We start from the raw sequence: 19,928 nt of genomic DNA, 5'->3' as shown, positions 1-19,928 counted from the left end.
CTCGTGTCCCTTCACAACCTTTGCTTCTGCCACTGGGTCTTTCAAGCCTGTCCCATTAGGAGAGGGAAGGCGGGGACAGATAGGTCTCATCTGCATTGTGTGCCCAGCATCTGGCCGCATAGGTGTTCCGTCTTCAGAGAAGACTCTCATGGGGTCCATGACCGAGGATCAGTGGCTGCACTCATGGGGCAGAGTTAACAGACACAAGTAGGCAGAAGAAAGGAAGATCACTTCTGGCTGCTCTGACAGAGTAAATTGACTCTCCTCACCATGTGGTTCACTCCTATACCGAACATTTAAAGACCACTTCCCTCACCTTTTTTCTTATCAGGTGGTTCCCTAAAGAATATAGTCTGACCACTGTTTGCAAAGCATCTGCATTGTATGGAGGACGATTCTGCAAGTCAGATGAGCTGATATTCAGGAGGGATGCAGGTCATGCACAAATCTCTCGCTGTTTGTAAAACTGATGTGAGCATCTAGGATTTCGGTATCCTCCAGAGACCTGCAACTAGTCCCACCCCCCGTCCCCCGTCCCCCAAGCAGGACTGGGGAGTGTGTGAGCATGCTCTTGCAGCTCTGGGATTAGGAAGTCTGAGATCGAGGCCTACAGACCCTTTGATGTGCCCTCGGATGCTATAGGGCATGGGGAACGCTCTCTTTACTAAAGCATTTATTACTCTCCCTTTAATAAACTCTCATGAATACACCATTGATTCCCGTCCTTGAATGATCCATCTTCACAGCAGATGCCACCTACAAAAGCCCCACTGCATAATATCTTCTTTCCTTGGGCCTTTGAATTTCAGAATGTGGAGCTGTGTGGAGGGTTCAGACACTCAGGTAATAGCTAGGAATTTGTTTTGAGGCAGAAATAATGGAATGGGCTGGGAGACTTGGATGGGGAAGGATTCAAATATGAGCCCCAAATGTCCAACCTGAGACCCTGGGTAGGTGGTCATGCCAGTAGCCTGGGGATATCAGAGAGACATGAGATGTCCATGAGACAGACACTCATTATTGCTATGGGTCTGGAGCCAGGAAAGTTTTAGAGCCAAGATACACAGGTAAGTGCAACAACTTATGGTATATATTTTAAAATCACGGATTATGGGCTGGAGAGATGGCTCAGCAGTTAAGAGCACTGACTGCTCTTCCAGAGGTCCAGAGTTCAATTCCCAGAAACCACATGGTGACTCACAACCATCTGTGATGGGATCCGATGCCCTCTTCTGGTGTGACTGAGGAGAGTGGCAGTGTGCTCACATACATAACATAAATAAATCTTTTTCAAAATATCATGGATTGTGTCAGATCAAAGGTAAGGATGGACAGAGAGATGGGAGCTCGTGACAATCAAGGAGCCTCGGGACTGAGAGATCAAGCAGACTACACGATATCCAGGAGACAAGAGAGAAAGGAGAAGACTGTATCAAAGATGCCACTGCTGTTGAGGGAGGCAGGATTGGGGCACCAGCAATGGCAAGGACGCTAGGGAGCTACACAGAAGCTGGACTTGAAGCTTAAGTGTCCTGCAGAGAGACTGGGGGTGAAGAGGACAAAGATGAAGACATACACTCTCTCCCAGGTTGCTGAAAGGAGGCTGGAGAAACAGGCGGTTGTTGGAAGGAGTTTTCTGTAGGACTGGCTGGTTGACCATTCATTAGTAATGGCAGAAGAAATGGGTGTTGTGGATAAGGAGAGTCAACACAGTGACCTTCTAGGTAGTGTTGAATATTTAACATACATGGCTCCTCCCAACAAGTGCAGAGAGAGCCCTAAAATCAAAGATGGAGTCACCCCATCCCCAAAGTCTGGGCACTCCCAAAACATTCCGAACAACCAATGTTCCAGTATAGAAGCTAATAAGCTTAGAGAGTGGAGCTACTGCTGGTTTTGTTGATATCTGGGACCTGGCTCGAATGCTGGATTCTGTATGTATACATACAACACACTTTGTGCTCACTTCTACAGCCCCCATAGACCCCCCCACACACACACACACACACTGCTGGTTCCCTTCTTCTTCCCAAACACCCTGGCTTCTACTTCTATTTCTTCCTCTCGATAGGAGAGAGAGAACACATCGTGGACACTGTCTACTCTTATTCCAGACTGGACTGGACTTCGAATCACCTAGGACACACCTCTGGATGTGTCTGTGAGAGACAGGGACGCTGTGACTCCAAGGCAGCTGTCAGAAGGCTGGGGCTCACAAGGGCCTCTCAGGTCACCCATGGGTTGCTGGCCGTTGGCTCTGAGAGCAGAAGGCACAAGGGAGATCCTGGGGTCACGCATGTGGGGATCAAGGGTGAGTATGTAAAGGCTGTGAACTGTGGGGAAGGGTGAGCAACAGAGCATGAACAGGGATGGAGGTTGGTCAACATTGTTGAGCTGTGGGTGTGTAAACTGAGGGTTAGTCTGTGTGAGTGTGAAGGAAAGCAGGTAAGTTAGGCATTTGAGTGTGTGTAAAGAGTGTGTAGGTGGCAAAAGGCACAGTCATAAGCATGTACTGTGTATATGTGGGTATTCATACGATAGAATGTGTATGTGTGAGTAACTGGTGTTTAAGTGAGGTGTGTGTGTGTGTGTGTGTGTGTGTGTGTGTGTGAGAGAGAGAGAGAGAGAGAGAGAGAGAGAGAGGTATATGGAATATGCGTTCTGGGATATGGTCTCATCCTATAGCCCAAGCTGGCCTAGCATTCATGATAATCCTGCCCAAGGCTTCCTATGCTGGGATTACGGGCCTGGGCATCTTTGTGTGTCTTTTGAATTTAGAGCTCTTTTTAGGTTTTAACCCATGTAAACACTTGCGCTATATGAAAGGAGCGCTTCAGGAACCCACAAGGCGGCGGCGGCAGCAGCAGTCTAGATGGCTGAGATGTATATACACCAATAGCGCTTATTATCAGGAATGGTGATTGAAGTTCGGGGTACTGATGTTGGGCTACTGTGTGCCATAAGAATGAACAATGGAATGATAGAGCAGCAACTCAGACATGCTGCAGAACCTGGACACCGCAGTTCCAGAGGAGGCGATGGAGCTTACTGAAGCCCGCTCTTCTGGAGACACTGGGGGCATCCCATCTCACCTTGCCAGCTTTCTCAGGTCCTCCAGCCTCACACCATGCTGTGGGCACAGCAGCTCAGCAGGCCTGCCCATCTCTTCCTGCCCTCTTTTCTCTCTCCTTCCCTCATTACTCACTCTCTCACCTACAAAAGTCCATCATACATCATCCATGCACCATTCCCCAGTTGCACATGTATACACACCATATTGACTTACATGCTCAATCCATCACACATGCACTCTCCCCTCAATTACACACACACACACACACACACACACTGCAAGGGTCTAAGAGGTGATCCTTTCTCCCGGGCCTTTGCTGGGTTTTTGGCAAGGTGTCCTTGGTCAGTAAGAACATGATAATTGGTGGGTGTGCATGCTCACACACACTCAGCCCCCGTGGTGTTGATATTGGTGCTAATCCACCCACAGGGGCAGGGTCTCTCTGACCTAAACGAACACAAAGGCCTCAGCTCCATCAGGGATATGCTAGACCACAAGTTCTAGCATATGAAGTTAGGAGCCACACGCAGACCTAGCTCTCACCTACAGAGCCAAACAACTGGGTCCCAGAGCCAGCCCTGGCTTATCTCCTCAGCAATTTCTCTCACAGTAGGACCCTCGCCTCTGTCAAAACAGCCGCCTCCACTTCCAATCCTCTCCTGGCCTGGAGAGGCCCCATCCAGAGTACGTTAAACTGTGGCCATTGCCTGGAAGGCAGCTCCTCCTGGTTCCTGCTCAGGGAGTGTAAATTGCCTCTCTGTCATGCATATCTTCCTCTTCCCTGCCCAGCTTTGCTCCATCCTCTCCTGTTTTGTCTAGCTGCAACAGCCTTGAGTCACAGCGACCATACACCTTCAGCCCACCAGAGGACGCTATAACACGGGAAAGCACCCAGCTGATTTCCTTTCCCATTGCACCCTCTCTGGCAGGTGACAGTCCAAAATCCACAGGCCGCTGGAGAGCCCTGACTGTACTACTGAGTCTGTAGTGCAAGCTGCCCAGTGCAGCTTCCCAGTATGTATGCCTTTTCCATCCCTCCACAAACCCGGGGCATAACGTTTGCAGTTTGACATGTGTCATGATTAGCCCCAAATTCCTTTTCCTCCTTTGAAGCTTCAGGAGCAGATTTCTTCTTGCGGAACCTTAGCAACAACCTCAGACTGTCTTGTCCTCACCGTATATGAGTGTACCTTTTCACCTGAAGGGAGCTCTCCACAGCCCTGTGAGGCTTCCAAGTCGCAGCCTCATCTCGTCCAATTATTAAGTCTGAGAAGGGTCATCTAATGGGAGCACTGGCAGGATGCACAGTTGATCTGAGCACCAAGACCGTTCCTCAGTAACTGGTGAGCATAGCCCACAGCATAGAACTCGGCCAAGAGGTGAGTCTTATCCCAAGTGGTATAGAGTGGGCTAGTGTGAGATTCCAATATGCTGCTCTTGAGTTCCGCTTTCTGAATATAGTAACTGTAAGTGAGGGCTGGAGTCTAATGGAGTTGAAGGGATTCCACAATCAGGAGGAGAAGCTAGGCTCCTGCGGTCTCCTCCTTCAAGGATAAGCATACTTGGTAAATAGAGACCAAGCCATGGCTTGACCCCTCCCGTGCTACCTCCCATCCATGCCCAGAGGACAGCCTGTCCCTCAAGGGGGTGGAAGGATCCATGAAGCCCATGAGAACTGGGCCCCGGACACATCGGGGAAGGAGCATGGTGCTAGCTCAGCAAACATCTGTGGAAAGAGCCAGATGGCAGGGGAGTTCTGATCCCTCCTGTGCCCTGAAGTCCTTACAACCCTCAGCAGTAGGTAGCCTGCTGTTCTTCACATTTGCAGATAAGAAAGCTGAGCCACAGCAGAATCCGGTAGAGCTCCAGGCCTCTACCCATATTTTCTCTGTCTGACCACCAACCCTGGAACCCGGCTTCCTCCATACCAGTGATTCTCCAAGAGTGGTCGCCAGGCAGCAGCAGCAGCAGCAGCAGCAGCAGCAGCAGCAGCAGCAGCAGCAGCAGCAGCAGCAGCAGCAGTGTCTATACTTGACAGAGTCTAGGGCCTAGATGGGCCACACAGTTCATGCTCCAATGTGCAGACAGCCATGTGAGCCTCTGTTCTGTATCAGCCCTCTCTGGGATTTGGGAAATACACTTGTGAGTGGAAAGATTCCAAGGTTCTTAACAAGTCAAGCTGCTGCGGGAAGTTGAGGCTGGTGGCCTTGGATGAACATAGCCCTATGGCTAAAAACTCCATATAAGCATTTCTGTTTCCATGGTAACTTGAGTTTATCAGGCAGCCGGAAGGGCTGGGAAAGACTGGAGGATGCTCAGGTTCACGCCAAAAGGTCAACATCCAGGTACTCAGACCAAACCCCTCACCTCCAGGGTGGGACCTGGGAAGCTGCCGTTTGGACAGAACCTGTTACCACCCAGTGCAAGCTAACACTGGGGACCTCTGTATCCATAGAAGGCTTCAGACTAGGCAGACTCATGGGGGCTGGTTTTGTGACCAGGTACAAAACTTACCCCCACTATACCCTGAGATTCCTCTCTACAGAAGGTAGTCCTGGTAGATGAAGGAGTTGGATTCGGGAATCAGATTAGCTTGGTGCATCTAAAGGGGGAAATCAAGATAGATGCCGGGCAGCAAAGGTTAAGCCATAGACTCCGCAGACCACGGTTTTCAAGCCCTGGGGCAGTAGGGAGCCATGGAGGAAAGGAGCCCCAAACCGGTGCCATCAAGTTTGCATTTTCCAGAATTACAGCCTGAGTGGGGCTGAGCTGAGGAGGAAGAGGGAGAGGCTGTGCTGGTTAGCTCAAGGCTACACTGTGTAGGTTCAAATCCCTGCCCCACCCAATCCCACAGTGGTGGGAGCTCGGACTCTTGGCTTAGCCTGTTGTGTGTTGGTGGTCTAATCTGTAAAAAGGATGTGAAAGTCTGATGATAAGAATTCAAGGACCCATATGAAGCCCGCAGCCTGCGTCAGTGCTCCATCGGCAAAGGTCTTATTGTTCTTCCGTGAGCAGAGAAGCCGGAAGCTACGTACCATGGCCAGTGTAAACACTCTGAGGACCAAGGCAGGTCGCGTGGTCATTGAACACCCTCCGAGTAGCTCTGGAGACAGTATGGCCCTCTGTCACATTAGAACAGAGACTCCCAACCTCTCAGAAGCATAGACCGCCTGCTAGAACTGTAGAGCTGGCGGGAAGCATGCCCCTGTCCCCCATGAGCCCTCAGCCCAGGCCTGCCCACATGACCCAGCTTCCTGTTTGTGATACCAACATTGGAGGGAGGAAATCAACAACCCCACCCAGGGCTAGAGGGCAGGAATGTGGATGTACTGACGTCAAAACTTGTCCCAGTTCTGAGGAGATGGGATGGGAAGGGCTTCCTGCTGAGCCTCTGAGCCAGCCTGCTCTGAGGGAGCTGAGGTGACCTGTGACAGCCCATTCAGCTTTCTCTGTAGGGTGCTGCAGGGGTGAACTCATGTCCTGCCACAACACAGCTGTAGAACCTGGGCAAACACCTTGCAAGTCTCAGTCCCCTTGTGTATAAGAAGGGAACGGCAATGCTAATGGAGCAAGGGTACCCATCAGGTATGGGAGAAGCCCTCCCTCAACCGTGAGCCTTCTCACTGAAAGAGCCACAGGAGAACCTTGTCTTCAAGAAAGATCCAAGCCCCTCCTGGGATGAAGCATGCCCTCGCTTCCTTCAGCTCCTGCCACCACCTACCTGGCTGGCAAGGCAGGGAAGGAAAGGAAGCCAATCACAGAGCATGAAGCATTTCCAGGGGTGGTGAGGAGGAGTTTGTCCAGCATTTATGCTGTGACTCAGGCTGAAGCCTGGACTCAGGCACTTCCTGGTCTAGTGACTCAGTTTCCCTTGTTATACAGAAGCATCACAACACAAGGCCTGCTTTCCAGCTTTGAAGAGGCATTAAGGCAACTATTGAGTGTTGGTAGGGCCCTTCATGCCCTCCATGCTTGGAGGGCCTACTATGTGCCTGAGGATCTATGCACATTTGATCTTGATTCTTTTTTTTTTTTTAAGATTTATTTATTGATTATATGTAAGTACACTGTAGCTGCCTTCAGACACCAGAAGAGGGAGTCAGATCTCGTTACGGATGGTTGTGAGCCACCATGTGGTTGCTGGGATTTGAACTCCGGACCTTTGGAAGAGGAGTCGGGTGCTCTTACCCACTGAGCCATCTCACCAGCCCTTGATCTTGATTCTTGGCTGAGCCTAGAGAAATTAGAAATACTATTGACCACATTGTATGGCGTGATAAGCAGGCCAAGGGAGGAGAAGGGACAGCCTAAGCTCATGGAGCCGGGGACCAGCAGAGTCCAACGGAGCGCGCAGGCCTCACGAGCGTCAGGAATGTGCCTTCCATTGGAAGCATGCCCTAATAGTATTAGGTCATGCCCTTGACCCCAGCAGCTGGCTGTTTCAGGGACCCCTCCCCACCTCTACCCCATAGAAGGTCTCCTGGTCCACTCTCCAGCCTGACCCTCTGGTTTCAAATTTGTCCACATAGGCTGTAGGAACTTAGCTCAAGTCTGGCCTCCTTTCTATAATAGACTGCTTGGAATCCAAAGCTGGAGTCCTGCTGTCCTCTGTCCCACATGCCTGGAAAGGCACTGTCAAGCTTCTTCACCCTATGAGACTGGATTTCCAAGCTTGGTACTGAAGGAGAGCTGGCATGGAGGACTGACACAGGGTTGGCGGGTCCACAAACGCCCCTAGGAAGGCAGAGCCCCCTACAGCAAGCACCTGGGAGGGAAGGAACAGGAGTGGGGCCACCATAGGGCCAGCTGGGTCCTCACTGGGCTGTCTGCCCTCCTCCATTCTCTCTCATTTTCCTCTCGGACATCACTTAGCCCCATTTTGGAGCCTGGATTAGAATCGAGGTTGGCTGCCCCCAAAAACTTGCAACCTGGTCCATACCCATCTTTCCCCTGAGCCTGAGTTTCCCGGTATGCTACAAAATTTGGGAGCCCCCCCCCCCAGTTACTGATGAAGACATCTCATCTTTAAAGACCCTAGTACATCTCACAAAGCATCAATAAACTGGCATCCAGACCCAGGAAAGGGTCCATGAATGACCCTGAGAGCCCCTTCCTTGAGTGTCCAGCAGGTGGCAGCATCAGTCCCTTGTTGGCAAACAGACTTTTGCTCTCAAATGCTTTATAGATTTTGTTAGCAATTCCCCCCACTGGGGTTCCACCCTGAGCTACACCCCCAAGCCCTTACAGAATTTCATGCCATTGGTGGTGAGGAACTAGATTTAGAAGTTGATGCTCCTGGAGAATGTCCTGCCCACTAATCCCATAGGCCCTTGCTCCTCCTAGCAAGGCTGCTGCGGGCCAGCCCTGTGGGAAGAAGCGGAGGGAGCCTTACCCTGGAGACCCCTCCTCCTGCCGCCCTGCCTGCCTCTCCACAGCCCTCTGCATCCAGGGCTCTCTCACTTTCTCCACCCTCTTCCTGCTTTTCTTCCTCTTTGTGTGTATTACAGGAACAGTACACAGGTTCTTTTCTTTTTTAAACAATTTTACTTTCTTTTTAAATTTTATATATGAGTACATGGTAGCTGTCTTCAGACACTCCAGAAGAGGGCATCAGATCTGGTTACAGATGGTTGTGAGCCACCATGTGGTTGCTGGGAATTGAACTCAGGACCTCTGGAAGAACAGCCAATGCTGCTAACCACTGAGCCACCTCTCCAGCCCACACAGGTTCTTTTTCAGGGCCAGTATGCAGCACACAAGAGGAGTCCTTTGGAGTGTTCAAGTGATGGTGGGAAAACAGTCAATAATAAAGGAAGAAAGGAACTTCTTCACAGGCCCTGGCAAGCATCTGTCTGGTGATATGACAGGGTGACCAGTGGGAGGCATGGAGGAGGCAGGGAAGTGGCCAAGGACAAGGGAATCCACACAGAGATGCAATCCTCAAAGGCCCTTGGGCAGCCAGGGATGTCTTGGGAATCCAAGGAGGCTGGTGCCATGCTTTTCCAAGATGCCGACTAAAGGGTGCATCAGCTTGCCGCAGCCCATATAGCCACAAACACAGATAAGCAGTTCCTGGGTTCTCAGAGGAAGAAACTAGGAACCTCAGCCAAATCAGGGACCATGAGCAACCAGGAAAAGAAAGAAAAGACAGAGTTTAGCCTGTGCAGAGTGCAGGTACCCTGTTGTGCCGTAGCGGCTACTTTATGTAGATGAAGGAATGAAATGGGAGTCTCAGAAGGAAGGAACACACCTAGGGTCATGAAGAATAGCAGAGCTGAGCCTTGTACCTGAGGCTTCCCCATGGAGGTAGCTAGCGCCCTGTGCTCTAGATACCTCAGAGCCACCCGGAGGGCCTCTCCTTCCTTGGGCCCTGCAGCCATCCTGCTCCTTAGGGTCCCTTGAGGTCAGCCAGCAAGTCTTATTCTCACACCCCTCCCCTGGCACTCCACGCTCCTGTAGCAACACTCTACCCTCTCCCACCGCTGCCACCACACCACACCACATCACACCAACCCTGTTGCCTCTCCCTGGATGGCTCTCTGTGTGACTAACACCTAAAGTCACCACATTGTGTCTGTCTCCCCCACCAGACTGCACCTGAACCCCAACGAAGGTCTCTAGTCTCATGAATCAACCTTTAAACGGCCCCCACCTACCACACTGATAACACGTATTCGTTGGTACTCAGAGCTGCATGTGTAGAGAAAGAGCTCTGTGGACTGGAGACCTTGGCTTGAGCCTGTGCCAGGACCTTGACCTGCAGGAAGAAGGTCAGGGAAAAAAATGGCAGCTGTGACCTAGGCCAAGTCGTCCGGTGTGGGGCCATCTGGGTCATGAGTAGTGTTAGTGCTGGAGACAGAGCATCAGCAGGCCTAGAGATGTCTCTTGTGCACAAAATAGAGATGAGTGAGCCCTAGAACGTGACCTGGAACACCTAGGGTGTAGGGAGGGTGGAGTCCCTGGAGCTCTGAGCAAGGTGGCAAAGTGTGTGAGGGTCTGACTCAGCCAGGAGCTATTGGGGAACATGGGAAAATGGGGACAGACACCATTCTTGCACAAGCAAGGTTTGGGGCACAACCCAAGGGACTGTCACTTGCTGGGCCATTCTTGAGCCTCACTGTGGTCCTTAAAGCAGGTGGAACTCGGTGTGGGTGAGGAAGCTAACACTTCCAGAAGGAAAGGTACTCACCTAAGAGTCCCTAGCCAGAAAACAGGGGAGCTCTTTTAGGGGACTGGATCAAGATGACCCAGTGACCTGGTCTTCACTTAGTAGCAGGTGCTCATAGCTGGTTCAGGAGTGAGCCAGTGATGCCAGAGACTCTGAGAGGACAGAGGCTTGGGGTGCAGGGCCTATGGAACCAACCCTATACACTCCAGGACTGGTTCTACACACAGCCCACAGAGGCCAAGAATCTTCCCAGACATAAGCTGACATTCCAGGCTGTTCACCGTGACCTTTCAGCAGATTCCATCCTAGACTGACTTGGCCCTGGAGTTCTTCTCTCCTCGTTCCTCCCTCCTCCTTCCTCTCTTCTCCCTTTTCCCTCCTCATTCTTCTGTCTTCCTCCTTCATTCTCCATTCTCCTCCTCAGTCCTCCATCCTCTTCCTCTGTCCTCCATCACCTGTCCCCCATTTCCCATCCCACATCCCACATCCTCCATCCTTTGCAGACCTCTCCAGCCTTGTCTGGTTCCATATCCCCAAGATGAGAGTTTACTGAACCGACAGCATACCTCCCTGCTAAGGTCCACATACCTTTACCCAGGCTGTGCCCTATGTTGCTCTGCCAGGATGACCCCCAGAAGGCTCCTCTAATACTACAAGTGCTACCGCTTTGTGGCCTCTGATGATCCACCCACTAGGAGACAAAGGGCACCCCACTCTGTCCTGTCCATAGGTTCTACTGAATCCCACTCTCTGTGAGTGGTCCTGTTCTCTCTCTTGCCCAGGCTATCAAAGCAGCCTCCTCAATGGCTGCTCGTTAGCCAGCCTCAACTAGACAGTATGTCAGTGCCTGGCTTAGCACCTCCCTCACATAGGTGTCTACAGTGCTGGCAGCATTGAGCTGGCATGTATCGATGAATTAGTTAACCACTTTGGCTCCTAGTGGGCTGTGCACACATGTCTCACCCACCCAAGAGATCTGGAACTGTGGGTAAAACATACACACCACATACACACACGCACACACACACACACACACACACTCACGCAAGCACGACAACTAATTTTGATATAACTTGACTAGCTCTATGGCTGAGTTCTTCTAAACCTCCCCACAGCTAGCACATTCTCCCATTCGACAATTCCTGAGTCAACTTGCTAAATCTATAAATCTTTCATCTCTGCTACCCCAGACCTACTCGGAGGAGTAGCTCCTGGAGCCACTTTCCAGAATTCTAACATGGCGGGGTGCTTTCTTTCCTGCAGCTCTTATGTCTGTTCCTCCTGCTTCCCTGTCAGAGTGATTCTCCCCCTCTCTCCTTCCCTTCATTCCTCGCCCAGGGAATTCTAAAAGCCCTGCCTTTTTCACCCTGCCCAGACATTGTCCATGGGTTCTTTATTGATTGATCAAAAACTACCTAGGGACAGGGACCTTCAGTTTGGACATGCCAATTCCTGATTTGGGGAGCCAAATTAAGACAAAGCATTAGAAGCAATTCCCAACACTGACATCTCTGCCTTTCTTCGTGGAGGGATGGAAGGAACACTTTGTAATCTGCCACACCTGCCGTGGCGTTATTCGACTGAATGGCTGGACAGTGGGACATTCTAGGGAAAAGACCAACACATGAAGCCCAACAGCAAGGCGAGACATCTGCTGTGCAAAACCCAGGAAACTTGGATGTAAGCATCCAGAGCCGAGTATTCCAGGGGCAAGGCCCAAGGTGCAAAGGTCTGGGATAGCAGACTGCAGGCACCCGTAAGGAAGAGAAAGGTGAAGGCCCCCTCACACCACCTCAACTCATACACTAACAGGGTTCACCGTCTGCTGCATATGAACACTGAGAGTGGGCAGCCTCACCCCAGAGGCTCCCACACACCCCCATAGTGCCTATAGAGCATGTGTCTCCTTGCAGGACAGGAGACAGATCCCAGCATCCACATGAGAGGCCCTTGGTAGTTTCTTTTACTGGACAATCTTTTATCCTATGACCATCCTCCAAACTAATGTCTATAAGATTGATTTGAACAGTTTGGGTCACATGGTCACCCCTTACCAATGCCTGTTACCTGTTAACTGGTTCTAGCCAGCAGAGCTGTGGTGTTCCTTCTAGGCCTTCCGAGCTGTGGAGGAGGGTTAGAGGCTGGAAGGTTCCGGTGCCTGCGGCCCCTGTGGTGTTTTAACTCTGTTGCTGCCTCCATTATGTTACTTGGCCCAGGACACTGGACATCTCTGGGTCTCAGTGTCACTGCCTGTAAAATCAAGAACACCCTGTTTCTACCAGAGTGGCCATGAAGACCCCTGCATAAGCCCTCAGGGTAGCATCTAGTCCCACCCTCTGGCTTCCATGGTTCCAAGGCTAGCCCACAATCCTCTCACCTGTGGACCACCTGTGTAGGAAAAGTTGAGATATAAAGGACATTTCCCTTCTGTGGGAGAGGCAGAAGAGCAGGCCATCCCAGCTAAACCAGCAAAGCCACTCTGAGGCAAGAAGGGTGTTTCACCCCACCTTGCCTTATTCAGTGATACATTAGGCCCCATACTCAATCCCTGATCCAGTGCAGACCCCCCTAGAATACCTTCCCAGCTCCTTTTGTGTCTCAGCCTCAGTATTCCACTCTGTAAAATGGACTTTCCAGGTTCTGGAGCCAAGAATTCAAAGTGCATCCAGACTGGAATGCAATTTGGGGCCAGTAATTGACCTCTCTGTATCTTGACCCTTTCCTTCAAAACAAATAATATGTTTCCTGTTTCATGGGTTTGTTGCAAAAATCTAAGTACATCAAATATGTGTAAGGGAGGTGGGTGGTGGAGGGAATGGTGTCTGCGGGGTGTGGTGCCAGGCAGAGGGTCAAAGCCGAAGACTGGTTTACGTCATAGGGCTTTGCTAATCTTTGCACCTACATCTGTGGGACACTTCATTCAGACTTAACCTTTGTTGTTAATTGGGGCAGTGAAGCAAATGAGCCTCAAAAGGATGTGTCACGGCCCCGCCTGGTGGGAAACTGGAATCACATCCCATCCATGAAAATTCAAAAAAAAAAAAAAAAAAAAAAAAAAAAGTTGGGCTGGAGGGTTGGCTCAGTGGTTAGGAGCTGGAGAGATGGTTCAGTGGTTAGGGGCTGGAGAGATGGCTCAGTGGTTAGGGGCTGGAGAGATGGCTCAGTGGTTAGGAGCTGGAGAGATGGCTCAGTGGTTAGGAGCTGGAGGGTTGGTTCAGTGGTTAGGAGCTGGAGAGATGACTCAGTGGTTAGGAGCTGGAGAGATGGCTCAGTGGTTAGGAGCTGGAGAGATGGCTCAGTGGTTAGGGGCTGGAGGGTTGGCTCAGTGGTTAGGGGCTGGAGAGATGGCTCAGTGGTTAGGGGCTGGAGAGATGGCTCAGTGGTTAGGGGCTGGAGAGATGGCTCAGTGGTTAGGGGCTGGAGGGTTGGCTCAGTGGTTAGGGGCTGGAAGGTTGGCTCAGTGGTTAGGGGCTGGAGAGATGGCTCAGTGGTTAGGAGCTGGAGGGTTGGCTCAGTGGTTAGGGGCTGGAGAGATGGCTCAGTGGTTAGGAGCTGGAGAGATGGCTCAGTGGTTAGGAGCTGGAGAGATGACTCAGTGGTTAGGAGCTGGAGGGATGGCTCAGTGGTTAGGGGCACTTGCTGCTTTTGCAGAGGACCTGGGTTCAGTTCCCCTTGCCCACATGATTGTTCGCAACCATCCTAACTCCTGTTTCAAGGGATCTGACAACCTCTTCTCAGCTCCCCAGGCACAAGGCTTGCACATGATCACATATATAAATGCAGGTGAGAAACCTGTGTTATACATAAAATAAATCTTAGATTAATGAGTATAGCTGGTACTCAGGCCTCTGCAGACATGAGCTAATGTGTTCCATAAAGGACCCTGGTGGTGCCGCATGCCTCTAATTCCAGCACCAGGGAAGCAGAGGCAGGCAGATCTCTGTGAGTTCGAGGTCAGAATGAATTCCAGAACAGCCAGGGCTACACAGAGAAGCACTGTCTCCAAAAAACCAAACAAACAAACAACACAAAAACAAAACAAAAAAAAAAAACAAGCAAAAGGAAATTCCTGTTAAGCTGTTTTACGGGCAGGGAACTGAGACACAGTAACCTAAAGTAACTTACAGGTGCATGTTAACTGTGGCGATCCCTTGTCTTCTGTGTGAATACCGTTGACTGCTGACAACTGGGCCGGTGGTTTCATCTCTTCATTAAAGAGTATTACCAGGGGCTGGGGAATGTGGGCTCAGTTGGTAGAGTGCCTGCCTGGTATGCACAGGCCCTGGGTTTGATCCCTAGTGCCACATGAACTGGGAATTGTGACACGAGCTGAAATCTCAGAACTCAGGAAGTGGATGCAGGAAGATCGGGAGTTCCAGGTCAGCCTCAGCTACACAAGGAGACTAAGGCCAGCCTGGGCTAACTATCTACACAGGGGAAGATCAGTAAGGGCAAAGAGGCATTAAAGCCACAGCCTCAACAGCTTGTGTTTCTCCCAAGAAAGAAAGGGTTGCTCACTGAGGAATTTACCATTCTTTAATGAAGAGTCTAAGGTCAGAATGGCCCTGCTCTTGCAGAGCCCACAGTGGGAACCTGAAGCAGAAGCAGCCCCTAGACATAGCAGCAATACTTCCATCCATCCCCCACTTCTAGCACAAGATGTTGTCTCTGTTGAGCAGTAATTCTCACCCTTCCTAATGTTCCAACCTTTTAATACAGTTCCTCATGTGAGGATGTCCCCCTGACCATAGAATTATTTTTGTTGCTACTTTATATCTGTAATTTTGCTACTGTTCCGAATCATAATGTACGCATTTTTGGAGACAGGTTTGTCAAAGGGTTCCCAGCCCAGGGGTTGAGAAGTGCTGCTGTTGATGGCGGTGCGGAGCCCAGAGGGGAATTAAGAAAGGTGTGAAATCCAATCAACAAGGACAGGTCATGTCCCATGCTCTGTCTGTCCATGCAGTACTGGGCCAGGAGGAGGAGTGTCAGAGTCCACTGAGGCAGGCGAAGCTTACTATCACTGTGCAGACAAGCCTTCCATTGTGGTGAAGAAGCATGCAAGCAAAGGGAGCTGAGAAAAGGAAAGATTTAGGTAGCTCATGTTGGTGTGACCCTGTGTTTAGGTTTCCCCATAATGGTGGAGGCTTGTGATAGAGTGTGTGATGGAGCATGTGATGGAATGTGTGATGGAGCAAGTGATGGAGTGCATGATGGAGCACACTGCACACCTCATGGCTATAGCAAGTGCAGAGAGAGAGAGCAAGAGCACAAGGAATCACAGGCCTCTTCAAGAACATGGTACCAGGCTCAGGACCAAACCTCCACTGTGTGGGCACATGTTCAGACCATAATCAGAGGATGGGATCAAATTGGCAATGGTAGCTCACCTGGCCTGTCACTGACCAAAGCATACAACTAAACTACCATGACCACCATGGTACTGTGACTGCTTCATTCATGCTTCAGTCATGAGTCCTGTCAGCACAATCTGACAACACACATACATGCACACACACACACACACACACACAGCCTTCAATCAAAAAGCAACAGAACCAGAAATAAAGTCTGGGAGGTCTCGACTTCAGCATCTTCAGATATGTGAGGGTTCCCTCCCGGCTCTACCTGCAACAATTGCCACCAAGTCTATAACAGCCAGACCTGGGTCTCTAGCTGACATTTCCCCAACACAACACACAAGCCCATCGAGGGGCACAGGGTTTCCGTAGCTGAAGCAGGAAGGGTCTGGAAATGCTAAAACATGAGAGTGGCACAGGCACCATCTAGGCAGCCATGACTCCCTGACAGCCTGAGCTCTGACCCAGAAGCGTAAATGGAAACAAGGCAATGCACTGAACATGTGGAGCTGGGGAGATGGCACAGTGGGTAAAGTTCTTGTCATGTAAGCATGAAGACCTGAGTTCAAATCCCCAAGCCCATGTAAAAGCTGGGTCTGTAATCCCCATGTCCCTACAAGACAATTAATATGTTAATTCATGAAGTCATCCTGAGCAAGACAAAATGGGAAAAGGAGAAGGAGGAAGAACAGAAGGAGGAGAAAGCCTTTCCTTGTGTGTTGTGTTGGGAAAATGTCAGCTAAAGACCCAGGTCTGGCTGTTATAGACTTGGTGGCAATTGTTGCAGGTAGAGCCGGGAGGGAACCTTCACATATCTGAAGATGCTGAAGTCGTGACCTCCCAGACTTTATTTCTGGTTCTGTTGCTTTTTGATTGAGGGCTGTGTGTGTGTGTGTGTGTGTGTGTGCATGTATGTGTGTTGTCAGATTGTGCTGGAGACAACAGCACTGCTGGAAGCTTGTGAGCTAGGTAGCCTGAGGAATGCAGCATCAAACAAGAAAGAAGACCCCGTCTCAAACAAGGTGGAAGTCAAGATCAGCCTTCACACACACTCCGTGGTGTGCACTCACCTGCACTCACGAACATGAACACACACACACATTAATATGTTAATTCATGAAGTCATCCTGAGCAAGACAAAATGGGAAAAGGAGAAGGAGGAAGAACAGAAGGAGGAGAAAGCCTTTCCTTGCAGAGAAATGCCAGAGGTGTGCAGGAAATGAAAACACAGAGATCATTATCAGCACAGAATCGATTCACCTTCAGCCATCAGGTCAGAGTCACGGTTAGAGCACAGCCGTCCGTATCTATATGAACCCTGAGAACACATGAAGGCATCCTCACTTCACAATGGATAAAGCAGGCTGGTCCAGCCTGTCCCAGAGCTTGGGCTGGAGGTCTCCAGGGTCTCCGCACCCCAAATATAGAACCTGGCCAAGCCAGACTGAAGACCATGCTACACACAGTGTGCCTGTTCACTGAGACAAGTTCATTAATGGAAGCAGCTATTATAGGTTAAACAGAGAGAAGGCATATGACAAGTGAAAGCCATCTGACCCCAGCCTGGTCCCAGTGCCAGAGTGAAAAATGTATAAAAGGCTGTCCCACTATGTCAGGGTGAGAGCATCACTGTGGCTGAGCTGGGGCACAGGAATATGGAGAGGTGAACAGTCATCATGTCTATAACTTTTCTCAAAGGTTGTGAAATACCTGTACAGAGGCTTCTCTTACTGGGAGGCAGTTAGAAATCAAGATCTGGCTGTTAGATCCCAAGGGCTGGGAGATGAGGGCCAGAATATGCACAGAAACCAGGCAGTTGTGGTAGCTGCCTGGAATCCCAGCAAGCTCTGAGAAGGCAACCAAAACCATAGCAGACAGTGACAGAGGAAGACGCCCAGGGTAAGCTACGGGCTTCCACACACACATGTATACACAGATGTATACACACCCCATACACATATGCAAGTGACCACTTATGTGTGAACACACACACCTATACCACACACACACACACACACACATCTGGGCATACATATGATACGTGTGTGTGTGTGTGTGTGTGTGTGTGTATGAGGAACAGAGAGACAGAGACAGAGAGACCTAGAAAGACACATATGGGACAGAGACAGAAAGAGATAAAGAGACAATGAGAGAGACACAGAAACACAGAGAGATAAGAGAAGGAGACACAGACGTGGACACAGAATACACAGAAAGACAGAGACACAGAGAGATGAGAGATAAACAGATATGGAGACAGGGAGAGAGAGAGACAGAGACAGAGACAGAGAGAGACACAGAGAGAGAGAGAGACAGAGACAGAGAGAGACAGAGAGACAGAGAGAGAGACAGAGACAGAGAGACAGAGAGACAAAGAGAAGAGACATGAGCAAAGCCAAAGGAGACAGCGGCAGAGATAAGTGTGGCTGTTCTCACTTTGGCCCAGACAGTCCTCTGATGTGGGACTGATTGCTTGCCTTGCCTCTATTCACTGGATGCAGCCACACCTCTGACTATAACACTTCAAATGCCCCGACCATGCCCTGAAGGGACCCAGCTGAGTGCCAGAGTCTAGGCAAAGGGCAGAAGCATACATCTATTGATTGAGTCTTGAAACTTTTAAGATTAATCCAAATACAAATTTAAGAATCCACTCCACCCCACAGGAAGTGGTGCTAAGTAATGGGTGACTGACAGCAGGGGGCTCCTCCCCCAGTGAGTTTAACATGCCTGTGGCTATCTAGAGGGCTGTTGGGCATGCTAACTGCAGCCACATATGTTGGTGTTGGGCAAGTTAGCAACACCTGTATCTACACCTGGGCTCAATTAATGGACCACCACATGGAACATGTCACCAACTGACATGCCAACATCAAGAGTCAGCCAGGATGGAGAAGAAAACAGAAGGCCAGCCCTGATGGGCAGTGTGGGCAAGGTGGCTTAGGTCTGAATAGAGAGGTGGCAAGGTAGTTCAGAGCCAAGAGGCCATGGACCATCGTGTAAACTGGAGAGTGAGGGAGCTCACCCAGGAAACTGGGTGCTCTTTAAGTACCACCATTAGATGGTGTTTCAGCACAGATGAGCAAAGCTGACAGAGTAGCCAGCCATGTCTGGAAATGATCATTGAGGCAGAGACCTGCCAGTGGGAAGTGTCAAAGCAGGACCTTACCAGGAAAGCCAGGGGTGGGGTGGGGTGGCCTGAGAGGATGAGCAAGGGACCATGGTAGGAGACAAAGCAGGGATGTGTTTCTGTGGTAGGAGACAAAAGCAGAGCAAGTGTTTCTACCAGAAGCCGCATAGGACTCCCCCCGCCCCCCGACTCCTGCCCCGACTGTGACTGAAACACAGAAGCACGGCAGTAGGAGAAGGAAGCGTTGCACTGAGAGCCAGGCCAGGAAGTGGCTCCTGCAGCATGGTGGCTCTGAGCAGGGCTGACTTGGGAGAGAAAGGGTCGATTTGGATAATATTTGAAAGCCAGGTGTACTGGCCAGTCTTATGTCAGCTTGACATAGCTAGAGTGATCCGAACTGAGGTAACTTCACTTGAGAAAATACTTCCCTAAGACCTGGGTGTAAGGCATTTTCTTAATTAGTGATTGATGGGAGGCCCAGGCCACTGTAGGTGGGGCCACCCCTGAGCTAGTGGTCCTGGGTTCTTTAAGAAAGTGGGACGAGCCAAGTCATAGCGAGCAAGCCAGTAAGCAGCACCCCTCCATGGCTTCTGCATCAGCTCCTGCTTCTAGGTTCCTGCCCTGTTTGAGTTCCTGTCCTGACTTCCTTCAATGATGAACAGTGCTGTGGAAGTGTAAAGCCAAATAAACCCTTTTCTCCCCAACTTGCTTTTTGGTCATGGTGTTTTAGAAAACAGTGATAGAAACCCTAAGACACCAAACCAGGTAATCCTCCATTCCCAGGGACAGATCACATTTGGGTGTGAGAGACAGAGGCATCAAGAATGCCTCTGAGGTCCCCATCTGAGTTACACTAGAACAGTCAGATGTTCTCGGAGAGAAAAACCAAGGCCAAGACAGTGAAATAGCCTGCCCACAGTTACATGCCACTTGTTGATTTGAATCCAGAGCTCTGGCTTTGAAATCTCCTTGTTCCTACAGCTGCTCCCTAATCTAATCTGTGTGGTTTGTTTTGTTTTGTTTTGTTTTGTTTTGTTTTGTTTTGTTTTGTTTTGTTTTGTTTTGTTTTGTGATGGGATCTCACTATGTAGCCCAGACTAGCCTAGGACTCAGAAATCCATCCTCCTGCCCAGCCACGTAAGTACCAGCCTGTCCTACTACATATTTCACTAAACTTCAAAAGGAATATTTATATGG

The 19,928-nt window shown here is 50.3% G+C and overlaps 1 long non-coding RNA gene across 1 annotated transcript in view; it reads right to left on the bottom strand.

Annotated features, from left to right (window-relative positions):
- Positions 1-8,869: 8,869 nt before the first annotated feature.
- LOC147000463 (uncharacterized) overlaps positions 8,870-19,928 on the bottom strand; it is a 35,338-nt gene continuing 24,279 nt past the window's right edge. The window contains exons 2-4 of the long non-coding RNA XR_015045938.1: positions 12,309-12,491; positions 9,730-9,830; positions 8,870-9,166 (exon numbers count right to left, since the gene is read on the bottom strand). This is a non-coding gene — a long non-coding RNA (uncharacterized LOC147000463). The remainder of the gene's footprint in view (positions 9,167-9,729; positions 9,831-12,308; positions 12,492-19,928) is intronic.

This window comes from Mus caroli, unplaced genomic scaffold (genome assembly GCF_978045245.1).
Source record: "Mus caroli unplaced genomic scaffold, Mus_caroli_1 scaffold_18, whole genome shotgun sequence".
NCBI classification, from domain to species: domain Eukaryota; kingdom Metazoa; phylum Chordata; class Mammalia; order Rodentia; family Muridae; genus Mus; species Mus caroli.
The sequence above is the reverse complement of the archived record's forward strand: the minus strand, read 5'-3'. Positions and strand labels throughout refer to the sequence as shown.